Source organism: Musca domestica, unplaced genomic scaffold, assembly GCF_030504385.1.
Source record: "Musca domestica strain aabys unplaced genomic scaffold, Musca_domestica.polishedcontigs.V.1.1 3, whole genome shotgun sequence".
Taxonomy (NCBI): Eukaryota; Metazoa; Arthropoda; class Insecta; order Diptera; family Muscidae; genus Musca; species Musca domestica.
In genome coordinates, this window is record NW_026712299.1 from 28033943 (window position 1) to 28048945 (window position 15003).

Consider the following 15003-nt stretch of genomic DNA (forward strand, 5'->3'; position numbering starts at 1 on the left):
TGGAATTGAAATTGGAATTGGTTTCTAAGTGCAATAAAATATCAATTTTTTGGATTTTCAATATGAAAATGTGTTTATTTTCCACTGAAATGCTCCATTTGCAAATTTTCCAAAATAAATATTACCGTTTTATTTTTATTGCCAGTTTTTTCTCTTGTTTTTTTTGTGCCACAGAATTCTTGTTTATCATCTTTGAATGGTGTTCTCGCCACACACTCACACATACATATATATGCCATCTTCAGGCCACATACAATCGATTTGGTTTGTCAAGAATTGTTGCCAAAATTGTGCTTAAGTCATCAATAAAGATGAATTGACAATACATTCTGGTTTGTAAAGGTAGTTGTGGTTGGTCTCATGTGTGGGTGTCCGCCAGGATATGCTTTTATTTGTAAGAGAAAAAAAATATTTTTCCATATGACAATTGGCAAGAAATATTGTAACATCTTTTTATGAAATGAGAAGTGTCCAGTATTTTTAAGGTTATGACGAATGTTAAATCTTGGAGGAGGCTCTGTATTACTTTGGTTTGAAATTCTGTGTTATTTTGAACTTTTTAAGAGGTGAACATTTTATTTCACTTTCGGGACATCTTATGGATCCCCTTCTTTTTATTGTCTCTGTGTTATTTGAAATGTTAGGTTATACCTCCGCAAAAAAGGGTTATACCTCCGCAAAAAATCCACTTTATTGTAGTTTTATTAGGCCAATTTTGTAACACCTCGAAATAATGCTCTTGGGTATAGAAAGTTATATATGGATGTTCCTATCTCGCCGAGCTGAGTCGATCTATTTGTGTCTGTCCGCCTTTCTCTCCATATTAATTTGTAATCATGCTACAAGTCGCAATTATAGAAATTACGTATGTAATTAGGGGTAAGGTCGGAATAGAGACCTATTGTTGGGGTGAGATTAACGCAAAATATTTAAGGGTAGAAATGGACCAAAACAGAAAAAATCCTGATTTTGCAGTTTCTCCACAGTTTACAATTATCGACAAATCCACGTGGAATCTGATAATATTAAGTCGCTGAAATATACCATAACTTTTATTAACCCGCGAATATTTTTAATCCCGGCGAAATCACAAATACACTGAGAGGTAACATCTGACAGTAATATCGATGTTAATATAAAACAGATAAAAAAGCAGGTAAGTTCGGCCTGGCCGAACTTTTTATACCCTCCCCCATTTGGAAAAAACTTAAAAAATTTCCAAAAAAAAAAACCGTCGGAAAATACCGCTCAAATGGAAACCGTTATATGAGTGCTATACGAAAACGTGGTCCTGCATAAGTAATTTGTGCCACAGCCCTTAATAACTGTTCCAAACTTTATATACGACATTTGAAACAATTCCGGCGAAAAACGTTGCAAAAATCATTAAAATACCGAATACCAGGAGGAACCGTTATATAGTGGATATATGTTATCTTGGACATATCTAGACAATTCTCTTTCAGAGGGTAATGTACTCACAAGGAACTCCTTTCCATTGAAAAATTTTGCTGAAATCATTAAAATACCGAATATCGGGGGGTACCATTATATGGGGGCTATACGATATCGTGGACCTATACAGATAATTCTCCTCAAGGGGATAAAGTACTCACAAGGAAATCCTTTTGTGGATTTTCAGACAATTCCATTTGAAAATGTGGCTTAAATCATTAAAGTACTGAATATCGGAAGGTGCCGCTTTTAATGGGGGATATACGATATCGTGGACCTATATAGAAAAATCTCTTCGTGAACCTATATAGGCAGTTTTTTTCATTGTATAAAGTACTCACAAGGATCTCTTGGGTGGATTTTCAGACAATTCCACTGAAAAATTTGGCTAAAATCATCAAAATACCGAATGTCGGGGGATACCGTTATATGGGCGCTACACGATATCGTTGACCGATTTAGCCCATCTGCCTGCAGACAAAAGACCGATTTGTACAAAATTTTTGCTTTCTATCTTAATTAGTTTTAACTGTAGATTACAACAGACGGACAGACGGACAGGGCTAAATCGTCATTACAAACGGAATGACAAACTTAATATACCTTCATACTATGTATGGTGGAGGGTATTTAAATGGATTACTTTTTTGTCGATTTATGGATGTCCGTCCATCTATCTGTCTTTATTGTCTGTTTGAGATGAAATTTTGAAAACAACATTTGGTTGGCCCATGGACGAACCCTATTGAAATTGGTGAAAATCGGTCCAAATTTAGATAATACTCCCATATATATCCAATACCAGCGCAAATGGAGTGAATTTTGGCACTTCCTACCTAATTCAGCCTAGATGAAAATTTGGTGAAAATTGGCTCAGATATAGCTATTGCTCCCATATATATGTTTCATCCGATTTGGTGTTTAAGTCCCTCACATTTGTAATATGCACTCCACAAGAACACATAAATAGCTCTGCCAATTTTTTTCGAGATCGCTTCAGATATAGTTATTGCTCACATATATGTGTGGTATCCGATTTGGTATTAACGTCCCTCACTTTCGTAATATGCATTCGACAACAATGATAAATGGAAATGACATCAAATTTTAGAATAACTTTAGATTTGTTCGAATTGGTCACCTTTGGCACGAATTATGGCCTTCAAAGGGCCAATGAAACCGTCACACGCTGCCAGAATGTTCCTCTGCGGTATTTTGGCCCATTCCCGCCGAAGCGTTTGCTTGAGGTGATCCACATTTTGGTATTTTTTAGTGCCAACATTGCTTTCCAAAATACTCCACACACAATAGTCCAACTGATTGGTATCCGGAGATTTTGGTGACCATTGTGTGCTGGAAATGAAACGAGGAACCTCATTTTGTAACCATTCTTGGGTAGCGCGTGTTGAGTGCGATGGTGTTGAGCCCTTTTTGCGTGCCCAAGGCTTTGATACACCCTCCATAATATTGTCGCGATAATATACGGCATTTATTCTGATTCCACGGTCTTAATATTAATACAAGCGGAGAGCGACCATCGGCTGTTATGGCGGACCACACCATCACCATTGTCGGCGCTTGAGTTCTGGTGGCCAATCGAAGGTGCACATTTTCGGCTGACCTCTATAGACAGTAAATACGATCATTTTGTTTGTTTACAAACTGTTAGACAACGAATTTTTTCTCATCGGAGAAAACCAAATTCTTTAGCTCTTTTAAGTCTATTTTCTTTCTGTTGCGGAGTAAATTCTTGCTTTTTTTGGAATTTCAATGGCTTTACCCTGAGCTCATTTTTCAATATTTGCCGAATGGAATATTGCGATATATTCAGCTCACAAATATAAAGAAATCACACTATCACGCTTGAATTCCATCACGAATAACTTTTTTTCTGGAAAATTCTCACCAAAATACTTTTGTACGCAGTGAGCTGTCACTGGAATAATTTTAACTGCTGTCGGACGAGTGGCTTGGAAATGACAGCAGTCTGAAGTTTGTTGCAGCTTTTTCATCTCGCACTGTATGTTTAGACAAACCCTGAAATTCAGCCAATTTGGCAAGAACTCAGCAGCTAACTAATTGTAGCTTAAACTATTAAACATATTTTTTTGGTAGATATCTTAAAGACTATTGATTTTTGGACAACATACCTACCATTATGTACAATTGGTGGAGGCCTACAATAGCATTCAATTATACTATCCGTAGATAAAGAGCCGATGTTATGAATATAATAACAGAACTTAAACCTGCTGTTTACTTGTTTCCCAATGTTAAAATATAATGCATTAAAAAAGTTATCAATATACAGCTATAAAATACTTCTCACCCACCCCATTTAAAATACATTTACACTTTTGTTGTTGTTTTTTTTTTAACATTCCACCATCAATATCTATAATTTACTCTCGAAAAGGTCATTTCACCGCAAAACTCGACAAACTGGCGACATTGCAATACAATAGACAGACAGCCCCCATTGAATGTGTGGTCTCGGCAGCAGGTCGAAATCTAATCACACAAACAATCAAATATACATATGTACATTGAAAAATTTACCGACACACTAAATTAGTTTTGGCTTCGAACTTATAGATTTCATGGTTGTACAACGCAGAGTTTTCAGTCAATGCAGGGGATTGTGTGGCGGCTAGTTCCCGTACAAAAGCTTAGCTGTTGGATATGGACCAACTAACCAAGCAAACAGCCAGAGCAATTCGATGTGCCAACAATAGGCCATAAGTAAATCTGTAGTAAAAAACAATCATAGAAATACAATATTTTTTCGCTCTCCCAATTTGTCTGTCTGTCTCTTTTGCTCTGTCAGCCTGCATGTTCGGTGCCCAAAAATCGTTGGCCATATTTTGCAGGGAATATAGGCATGATGTTATTGTTTATACAGACATCGTTTGCCAAATCCACCTTTCATGCAGTTTGTTTTTTTTTTCTTTCAGCCAACAACTATGACGACTGGTCGCATCCTGGTGTTGTTTTTTTCCTTATTGTTGTAGACCTATTTTGTTGTTGTTCGTCCAGGCCATAGCTCCATTCTATAGCCTTAACTTGCAATTTGTTGGCACTAAAACGCCAATGTCTGTATGTGGCTTAACAACATGGGTTATGCTTTTGTTTTGACGCTTCTCCCAATATCCTGTATGAAAAAGTCATTGCGAATATCGAGGCAATGAACAGCATCTGACCTGTGCCAAGAAAAAAATCAAACATACAGACCTATAAGCCATGTTGTTATTGTAGTCGTCATCATCATCATTATTGTCTTAAGTTTCATCCAGCTTAAATTGTATTCAAACTATTGAAAATTGACAATGTTTTTTTTTTTTTTGGTTAGCGGCAGTAATTTTTAGGACCTACCTAAAGTAGTAGAACAATGTTAACTGCTCGATTACTGAGAATCACTATAAATGGGGGAGGAATGAAGAAGCGGGGAAACATTTCTATTACTGGTAATGTAGAAGGAGATTCTATATAATTTACACAAATCTGGGCACTGCTCACAATATGTCATATTTACTACTCATTACTGGGTATTGTAAAAGTACGTTATTTTGCCTTGTACTCAGTTTAGGAAAAAATAATTATTTTTACACCCTCCATCACTCTATGGAGGGAAATTATTTCTGTCATTCCATTTGTAACTCATCGAAATACTTAGATCCTACAAAGTAGGTACAAGGTGGCGCAAATATAATCCTCCTATCAGAAAATATATGTACATTTTACGATTGGCCCCTAATGCCCAAATTTACAACCAAAAACATCGGAAGTTTATCTTTACGCCCCCATGTACTTGACAGATATTCCGATGTTTTTTTTTTTTTTGGCTATAATTAAGACATTACGAGCCAATCGTAAAATTCATAGGATTACTTTTGCATAGCTGCATATGACTTGAAATTCTATGTCGATTTAGCGGTATATTTCCGCCTGTCTACGAAGGAAATATGTGTATTTTGTTAGTAGGCAAGTTAAGATCGTGGACCATATCGGTACACATTCTCGTATAGTCCCTATAAATCTATACGTATCGATATTTGATATTTTAGCAATTTAAAAACGGAATTGTTTAAAGTTCGGTACGTAGAGTTCGAAGTGAGAACTCTCAGAACAATATACTTCCAAGTTTTTCTCCATAAAGCAGTACCACCCGATATTCGGTATTCTGTTGATTTTAGCTATATTTACCTGCGAAATCGTTCCAAATTCTGTATGTATAGTTTGTAATGGGTTTTATCTTCTTTAGAGGTATATTGTCTTTGAATTATATCCCCATATGACAGTACTTAAAACAGCAGTATTTAAAACTAGCAAAATATAACAATCACTGTAGCGTAAAATGTAGTTTTCCGTTTTGGTACAGACCCCACATAACTATACCGCTCACTTTATGGTTTTCTAAAAAGACTTTTACGGCAATCTCCAACTGATTTGAAATTAGATCGAACTTCAAGGTAGAGGATATAAAGATATAATTCACCGGAATTGTTTCAAATTTGATATTGTAAGTTCGTAGTGGATACTACAGCCTAAGACAAAAATTTTCTGTGCAGGACTACGTCTTCGCATAGCCCCCATATAACGGTACCTCCTGATATTCGGTATTTTGATGATTTTAGCGGCGGTATTTGATGTTCATGATTTTAGCGGCGGTATTTGATGTTCATAATGGATGCTACAGACTATGACAAGAGATTGTCTGTGCACTGCACATCTTCGTATAGCCCCCATATAATGGTACCTCCCAATATTCGGTATTTTGATGATTTTAGCGTCATTATTCACAGGAATTGTTTCATATTCGTATTTAGAGTTCGTAATGGCAACTACAGTCTGTGAAAGAAAATTGGTTATGCAGGTCTAGGTCTTCGTATAGGCCCCATATATCAGTACCTCCCTACATTCGGCATTTTGAGTTTAGGTACAATACCCATCGAATTTGTTTGAGATGTCATATTTGAAGTTCGTAACTTGTTTATTTTTAGAAAATTTTTCGAAGGACTATAGAACCTTTTAACATGATTTTTAAAGTATATATTTCAAAGGTGACTAAAGGTGAATTTTCCATGGGGAATCTTTCAAAGGGCGTAACATGAATTTTTCAACAATATCTAATTCAATGATATCAGTATCTATGACTAATTTTTAGGGATGTAACTAACGGAATGACACAGTTAATATACCCTCCTTTGAGGGTGGGTGGTGGTTTACGTAAGGTCATTGTTTATTTTACCAGCCTTAAATTCTAGCCTAATGCAAAATTCCATGTTGATTGGTGTGTAATTGCGACCCGTAGATCAACTGACAAATCAGTAAAGTAAATTTGTTCTTGGTACATTTCAACCCTTAAATATTTTGATAATTTCCACATACAGAGCTAGATCGACTCAGATCAGATAAAATCCATATATTCGAGGTGGACAGGACTACAAATCTTTATGATATCTAAATACCGAATTTAAAAAGATTCCGTAAGGAAAGGTAGATAAAATAGTTAAAATACCGAATATGGGGAAAGTCCGTTATATGGACAGGGACAATATCCTGCCACAAGAGGTGAAATCTGTTATAAACTCTAATTACCGAAATGTATTTCTTTAGAAAAGATGGGTAAAATTAAACAAATGCCCAATTTCGAGAGTCACAAATGGGGGCTATATGAAAAAGTAGACATGTAAAGACAATTTTCAGCCACAGCAAATATAATATATTATGAAGTCTGAATACCAGATTTCAAACTATTACCTTGGAAACTGTGGCTAAACTGGAAATATGTTATTGTGTTTGTGTGGACATACAAATTGATCGAATGTGTCACGTTTTTTTTTTTCCTTCAACTGCTGTTAGGTATACACGGTCAGATGAAAAAACTGCAACCAAATTTAGACTACTGTCATTTCTACGCCACTCGTCCGACAGCTATTAAAATTATTCCAGTGACAGGTCATAATGTTGTTTACAAGCGTATAAAAGAATTTGTGTCTCTTTTGTGTCAGGTTACTGTGATACTGGTAGCGTAGCCCGACGTGATGGAAGTGGACTGGAGAAAACCGCAACATCAGCAGAAATGGTTCGAAAAGTAAAGAAGCGACTTGATCGAAATCCGCAACGCAGTGGCCGAAAAATGGCTCGTGCGCTGAAGCTATTGAAATTCCAAAAAGTGCAAGAACTTACACAGCAACAGAAAGAAAGTAGACTCAAAAGAGCTAAAGAGTTGCTTCGCTTGGCCGAAAGTGGTGAACTGCCGAATTTGGGTTTCTCCGGTGAGAGAACATTCGTTGTACAGCACTTTGTAAACAAATATAATGAACGTGTTTACTTGCTAAAGAGGTCAACCAGAACTCAAGCGCCGGCCATGGTGATGGTGTGAGCCGCCATAACATCCAAAGATCGCTCTCCGCTCGTATTAATCGACCGTGGCATCAGAATAAATACCTAATATTATCGCGAAAATATTCTGGAGGGTGTATTAAAGCCTTGGGCAACCAAACATTTTGGTCGCAGACCTTGGGCAATCCAAAAGGACTCACGACGCGCCACCCAAGAATGGTTACAAAATGAGGTTCCTCGCTTCATTTCCAACTCACAATGGCCACCAAAATATCCGGATACCAATCCGTTGCATTATTGTGTCTGGAGTATTTTGGAAAGCAAAGTTGGCACTACAAAATACCAAAGTGTCGATCACCTCAAGCAAGCGCTTCGCCGGGAGTGGGCGAAAATACCACAGAGTAACATTCGGGCAGCATGTGACGGTTTCATTGGCCGTGTGAAGGCCATAATTCGTGCCAAAGGTGACCAATTCCAAAAAATTTAAACTTATTACGTTCATTTAATAAAATTAAAAAAAAAAAAAAAATGATGACGTTTCACTTTGTTGCAGTTTTTTATCTCACACTACAAGTATGTGAAAATGTTAACCTTAAAATACTTAAATTCAACAGTTCTATACCAATTCCCAAAGATGTGGAAATACTAATCGGCTGGGCCGGATTTTTATAGCCTCCACTAATCGGAAGGAACTTGAAAAATTTGAAACGATTCGGAACTTCAAATAAGAAATACGAAAAAATTCCGGTGAATAAAGTCGCTAATATCATCAAAATACCGAATATATGGGGAGACATCGTTATATGATGCAAATCCGGTGAAACATGTCGCGATAATCCCGAATATATCGGGATAGCTTTATATGGGCGCTATACTAAAAGGTAGGCCTATATAGACAATTCTCTTCCAGGGGGTAAAGCACTTAGAGGGAACTCCTTGTGTGGATTTTTAGACTATTCCATTGAAAAAGTGTGGCTAAAGTCATCATAATACCGAATATGGGGGGGGGGAGGAAGGAGCCCCATTATATGGTGGATATACGATATCGTGGAAAATTCTCTTTCAGGGGTAAAGTACTACGATACTACTGTAGACAAAAGACAGATCTGTGCAAAATTATATCTTCACATCTTAATTTGTTTTGACTGTAGCGTGATTACAACAGACGGACAGACAGATACACAGATAGACGCGCAGGGCTAAATCATCTTAAAATGTTACGATGTTTTTTACGTTCATTTAATAAAATTAAAAAAAAAAATGTAAAAATGATGGCGTTTCACTTTGTTGCAGTTTTTTTCTCACACTACAAGGATGTGCAAATGTTAACCTTAAAAATACTTAAATTCAACAGTTCTACACCAATTCCCAAAGTTGTGAAAATATTAATCTTAAAATACTTAAATTGAAGAGTTGTACACCTTATTTTCCATTTATGAGGTCTACACCTAAAGAATTACTTTCTACTGAATTTTGTAAATTACTGGACGAATAGGTTAAATAAGAGTCGATACGTTTATTTTATTCACAGTATTTATCGGTGCAAAATAAAAGCTATTTTTATTATTATTTACCTTCCCAATTAAGTTAAGTCTCTTTTCACATACCATTCTTCTAATTACTACCGGCATTTTCATACCATCCCCTTAACTACATGTGAACAATTTCAATATTGTGTGTTCTGGAAAACCGCTGCGCTGCAATTGTTCTCCAACAAAGACGGCATTAGTTGTACAGCAAGCAGAAATCCGCTTTACCATGGCCTAGATCATGTAGTCTTAAAACTTCCGTGTTGATTACGAACTATATACTCTCTGCTAATATACAATACGAGTTCGTGTGAGTGAGTGTGCATGTATGCAACAACAATATGAAAGTATTTGTTCGGCCTGAAATAAAATACAAATTCAGTTATAACAACTGTTCGTTGCAGAGCCGCACTGTTTGTTCGAATCGAACTGAATAAATTTTAATACAAATTTTGGCAGAAAATATCATCGATGCAGCCAAGAATTCATTTTCCAATATCGATGCTATGTATTTTGGCACAGAGCTGCATGCCGCTCACACTGCTGGTGTGCTGTAGAAGTTTCTTGGCATTTTGTTTATATTTTGATTTAAATTTTAATAAATTGTATGTTTGTTTAGTTTATAGCAGTTGCTAATGACGTCTGTGTTTCAGGAAGTCAGGAAGTAATTAAGGGTATTGTGATGATTTAAAAGACCTTCCAGTAACATTTAAATTAAATGGCATAAATCTGTACCCAAAGAAGACAATTTAAAATTTAAATGAAATGGGTAGATAATATTATAGATAATATGTAATGGCTAACATATTATCAGTGTAATTTCGAAAAAAAACTACCAAAAGTTAATAATTTAATATTTTGTTTTATCTTATAAGTCGAATGGCTGTGACAAATAAAATAAAAATCCTTTCTTATTCAAAGATTTTTGCATTGGTGAATTAGGTTTGATTTTACATCCGTCTATCTCCTGGGTAAAATAATTGGGTATCATGCTATACTATATTAAGTATTCGAAAGTTTTCATTTCTTCATTTGGATTAAATTTTCAAATATTGAAAAAGTCAAATGAAAAATACTGCAAAGGTCATACAAATACTGAATATCGGCAATTACCATTGCATTGGGGTCTATACGAGGACGTGGACTTTTATATTCAATTTTTGCCATAGGCCATTACGTTGAATATCGAAATACCGAAGCTTGAAACAATTCCGGTGAAAAATGGGGCTAAAATCATAACAAGTAAAGACGGAGCAAAGTTCAGCCGGGCCGAACTTTTTATACCCTCCACCATTCGGAAAGAGCTTGAAAATTTTTAAAACAAAAAAAAAAATCCGTCGAAAAATATCGCTAAAATGAAAACCTTCACAGAGTGAGATAAAAAAACTGCAACAAAGTCAAACACCATAGTTTTTATATTTTTTTTTCAAATTTTATTGAATGAAAGCAAAAAATGTCGGAAATAGCATCAAATTTTAGAATAAGCTTAGATTTGTTCGAATTGATCACCTTAGGCACGAATTATGATCTTCAAACGGCCAATGAAACCGTCACACGCTGCCCGAATGTTGCTCTGCGATATTTTGGCCCATTCCCGGCGAAGCGCTTGCTTGAGGTGATCGACACTTTGGTATTTTTTAGTGCCAACCTTGTTTTCCAAAATGTTCCAGACGCAATAGTACAACGGATTGGTATCAGGAGATTTTGGTGGCCATTGTGTGCTGGAAATGAAGCGAGGAACCTCATTTTGTAACCATTCTTGGGTGGCCATTGTGTGCTGGGTACGATGGTGCTGAGTCCTTTTGGAATGTCCAAGGTCTGCGACCAAAATGTTTGCGTACCCAAGGCTTTAATACACCCTCCAGAATATTTTGCCAAGGTCGATTAATACGAGAGCGACCATCGGCTGTTTTGGCGGCCCACATCATCACCATGGCCGGCGCTTGAGTTCTAGTGGCCAACCGAAGGTGCACATTTTCAGCTGACATTTTTGACAAGTAAACACAATCATTTTGTTTGTTTAAAAACTGCCGGACAACGAATGTTTTCTCATCGGAATAAACTAAAATTCGGCAGTGCACCACTTTCGGCCAAGCGAAGCAACTCTTTAGCTTTTTGTTGCGGTGTAAGTTCTTGCACTTTTGGAATTTATATTGCGATATGTTCAGTTCACGAGCCATTTTCGGCCACTGCGATGCGAGTTTCGATCAAGTCGCTTCTTTACTTCTCGAACCATTGCTGCTGATGTTGCGGTTTTCTTCCGCCCACTTCCTTGATGTCGGACTACGCTACTAGTATCACGGTAACGAGACACAAAAGATTTATTCACATTTAAATGCTGGAGTGCTCTAACGATAGCCACTTGTGGTTTTCCAGCCAGACGAGTGGCTTAGAAATGACATCAGTCTGAAGTTGGTTGCAGTTTTCTTAGCTCACCCTGTATATGAGGGCTGTACCAAGACGTGGTCCTGCATAAGTAATTTTTTGTCATAGGCTGTAGTAATGATTCAGAACTTCCAATAAAAATACCAAATAAAGGGACTATGCTAACACGTGGACCAGCATAGACAACTTTCCGTCGTATGTTGTAGTACGAAATTTGATGCAATTCAGGTGAAAAATGTCGCAAAAATCCTGGAAGTACCAAATATCTCCGAGTAGCCCTGTATGGGTGATATACTAAAACGTAGACTTATATACACAAATCTCTTCTAGGGGGTAACAAACTCATTGGAAAATGTGGCTAAAATCATCAAAACACCGAATAGAAATATAGAAAATTCTCTTTAAGAGGTAAAGCATTCACAGAGAACTCCTTGTGTAGAATTTCAGACAATGCCTTTGAAAAATGTGACTAAAATCTTCAAAATACCGAATGTCGCGAGGTACAGTTGTATCGGGGATATACGATTTCGTTGACCTAAATTGGCGATTTTCTTTAAGGGGATAGAGAACTCAGAAGGAACTTATTGTGTGGATTTTAAGCTTATTCCGATGAAAAATGCGGCTAAAATCATTATAATATCCAATATCGGGGGAGAGTATTGTATTTCGAGGATATACGATATCGTGGACTTATGTAGACAATTCACTTTCTGGTGTTAAAGTATTTACTAAGGACTCCGTGTGTAGAATTTCAAACAATTCCATTGAATAATGCAGTTAAAATCATCAAAATACCGAATATCGGGGGGTACCGTTATATGGGGGCTATACGATATCGGGGACCAATATAGACCATCTTCGAACTTGACCTGCCTGCAGACAATAGACAGACCGGTGCAAAATGTAGGCTTCCTATTTTTATTCGTATTGACTCTAGCGCGATTGCAACAGATGGACGGACGGACAGAACTAAATGGTCTTTCTTCCCAATGCTGGAGGAGGGTATTAAAAGTCCGGACCGGCCGAACTTAGGCGCGTTTTTGCTTGTTCTTCATTGATATGTGGCGGACTATAACAACTGACCATTTCCCAATTGTTGTTTCTTCTCCAATTTAATTCTGCTATTTGGAAAATAATGATTCTCCAGTCGAAAACCGTAGCAGCTATCAGCTAGAGGGAGTGACAGAAATCAACAAACAGGTCAACACTTGACATTCAAATACTTTGCCGTTTGTTGACTTCAAAATAGCTCCAAAGTAGTCGTTAGCCATTAATTGTTTTATTTATTTTGATTTTGTTCCATTGTTCTATCAACGGCTGTTGTATTCAACATTGGCGACGATAAAAAAGACTAAAACTGTAGTAGTGGTGAAAAGTTAACGGTAAAGATTTATATTTGTTTAGCCGTACGTTAAGCAGGTTTTTTAGACTGTGAGTACCCTATTATTGGTTAAAACAAACATTTAACCTTTCAATTCAAGCTAAAATGTGGGCTATTATAATCTTCTGTAGTTGTTGTGTGGGTACAGAAAAATATATAATATTTACTTTTTATACTCTACTATGCTATGTGTTGCGGGTATTATAAGTTTGATTGGGCCAAAAATTATGTAACACCTCGAAATATTGGTTTCCCACATAGGAAAGTATATATGGATCTTCCTATCTCGCCAAGCTGAGTCGATCTAGCTATGTATGTCCGTCCGTCTGTCCATGTTAATTTGTAATCACTCTACAGGTCGCAATTATGGCCCGATCTTCACGAAATTTAGAATGGGTCAGAAAAGGGTCAGAATAGAACCCTATTTCTTTTGGAGATGATTGCATAATATTAAGGGGTTGAAATGGACAAAAAACTGAAAAATTAATGATTTTGCTTCACTTGCTCTACAGGTCGCAATTACAGACCAATCAAAGCGGAAGTTAGCATGGGGCTAGAGCTTAGGGCTGAGCAGAAGCCTTCCAATTTTGATGGTCATCGGGTAATATTTAGTGAGTGAAATAGACCATACATTTGTGTTAAATAAAGTCAAATTTCCATTAAACCGCGAATATTTTTAATCTCGGCGAAAACACAAATAGACGAACATGTCAATTCTGACCGTTACGTAGATGCCGATAGTAAATATATCGGTTATATATAGCGAAATATATACAATGTGTATTTACAAAGGAAGGGGATGTTAGTTAGAATGCTTATATCTACCGAATAACTGGGCCGATTTTGACAAATTTTGCCAATTCAGAATGCCCTCTTGACATAAAAGTATAAAATCTAAAAAAAATCGCAGAAAAATATGCCAATAATGATGATAAGATGGATTTTGTAATATTTTGTTACATTTTTTTATTTTTTCATAATTTTTATCGCATTTTTGACTTATAATATTTTGTAATATTTTTTATCTTACAACACAGGTTGGGGATATTATATAAGTATTGCAAATACCGTCCGATCCTCACCAAAATTTTCACAAGGGTAGGGTTGGGCTCAGAAGGGCTAGGCCTTTTGTTTTCAAAGATGTCCGCAATATATTAGGGGTTGAAATGGACCAACAAGTAAAAATTTTCCTGATTTTGAAGCCGTTATGAAGGTCACAAATAGAAACCAAAGGACATGAAATCTCGCATAAAGTTAGAATTTAGGACCACTAATTTTGTGTGAAAAAATACCAACATTACTTACAGGCGATATCCGTATACACGAAATGCAAACTTCTGGCTTTTTTGTGCTGATTTCGTTGACGAATATAGCCAAATTTCGTAGACAAGCAAATCATATAGATGAGTCTAAATTTGGAGTTACAGATGGGCCTTTTGCTTTTAGAGATGATCGCAAAATAGTTAGGGGTTCAATGAACCGAAAACAGAAAAAATTTCCTGATCACACCATTGAAGCCAATCGACACGCCTGAGAAGAGAGTTAAAACGGGGAAGAATTCTAGCATTTTGGATGACCATTGGATTATATTTAGCTGTAAAATGGACCACAACAACTAACAGCACGACAGAGTGCGTAAATAGGGGACAAATGTCCCGGGTCAAAATATCTGGGCAGTGCTCCGTGACATAATTTCAAAAGCGAAATTTTCCAAAATGGATTTGGACATAAGAGTGCTTCTAACATGTTTTAGTGTTGTAGGGTATCACATAGTCGGCCCCGCACGACTATAGTCTTTGCTTACTTATTTCATTATAGCATACAATACCTGAATACATTTTTTTCTTTTCTTTGTCTTGAAATATCGAAACAGTTTTTGTATGTGTATGTTCTGTTTCGAATAAAAAA